This window comes from Otolemur garnettii, unplaced genomic scaffold (genome assembly GCF_000181295.1).
Source record: "Otolemur garnettii isolate 467f Iridium unplaced genomic scaffold, OtoGar3 scaffold00142, whole genome shotgun sequence".
Taxonomy (NCBI): Eukaryota; Metazoa; Chordata; class Mammalia; order Primates; family Galagidae; genus Otolemur; species Otolemur garnettii.
In genome coordinates this window covers 304699-306042 of record NW_003852537.1, presented here as the reverse complement: position 1 = coordinate 306042, position 1344 = coordinate 304699, and the positions used below count along the sequence as shown (strand labels likewise).

The window sequence follows — 1344 nt, the reverse complement described above, 5'->3', positions numbered from 1 at the left end:
TGTCCTTGTTGTTTTTGGCGGGCCCAGGCTGGATTAGAACCCTCCATCTTAGGTGTATGTGGCTGGTGCCTTAGCCACTTGAGCCACAGGCGCTGAGGCTTTTTTTCTTTTTTTGAGATGGAGTTTCACTTTGTTGTTCTCGGTAGAGTGCTGTGGCATCATAGCTCACAGCAACCTCCAACTCCTGGGCTTAGGTGATTCTCTTGCCTCAGCCTCCCGAGGTGCTGGATTATAGGCGCCTACCACAACACCCAGCTATTTTTTGTTGCAGTTTGGCTGGGACCAGGTTGGAACTTGCCACCCTCAGTAGATGGGGCTGGTGTCCTACCCACTGAGCCACAGGCATTGTCCTGTCCTTCCCATTATCATCTAAGGAAGGCTTCCATCAAAAACCAAATATTTGGTAATAGCTACAAACAGCAGCCTCCTTGGTAGTGTATGCAGCCTGTTGCTTGTATGGGTTTCTCTAAGGGACGTTGGAAACAGTCCTTTCTAATCTATGTTCATGTGTCAGACCTTGTGCTGTCCCCAGTCTAGGATCCAGAGAGGTATGTGCAGTACCTTTGGAAAGCCCCTGGGCAATGTGGCCAAGGTTCACATTGGCCAAGTCATTGTGTACATCTGCCCTAAACTGCAAAGCAAAGTGCATGTAATTGAGGCCCTGCACAAGACCAAGTTCAAGGTCCCCAGCCACCAGAAGATCCATATCTCAAAGAAGTGGGGCTTTACCAAAGTTAATGTGGATGAGTTTGAAGACATGGTGGCTGAGAAGCAGCTCATCCTAGATGGCTGATGGGGTCAAATACACCCTCAAATGTGGCTCCCTGGAAAAGTGGTGGACCTTGTACTCATGAAGGCTTCCTCTGTGCTGTCCCTCCTTATTCATATCCACCAGTAAATCCTACTTCCTCTCAACAAAAATGTCTGGATTCTATATTCTCTTGCACTCTTGCCCCAGCTTTCTATGCCCCAATCCCAAACCAAGATTCCCAATGCCTTGACCACTTTCACTGCCTTCATTGCCTCATTTCTCATTCATCCTCAGCTCACCACAAGCATACTCCTGGGCTGAGCATCCATTGCAAATAGTCTGGACAAAGTTACCAGTGACCTCTACAGTATTCAATCCTATGCACACTTAGCCCAGTCTTCATTTCTCTGCAGCATTCAGCCTAACTTACACTTTCATTGTTGGGACGCTCTTTTCTTTTAGGTTCCAGATGCTACATTCTCCTAATTTTGTTCTTAGCTTTCTGGCTTCTCCTTTGGCAGCTTATTCTCCAGCTGACCTCTAAATGTTGGAGTTCCTCACGGCTTGGTCTTAGGCCATCTCATCTTTTCTTT

General features: G+C 47.3%; 1 pseudogene; it reads left to right on the top strand.

The window, feature by feature from the left end:
- Positions 1 to 379: 379 nt before the first annotated feature.
- LOC111728179 lies at positions 380 to 488 on the top strand (annotated as a pseudogene).
- The last annotated feature ends 856 nt before the right edge of the window (positions 489 to 1344 follow it).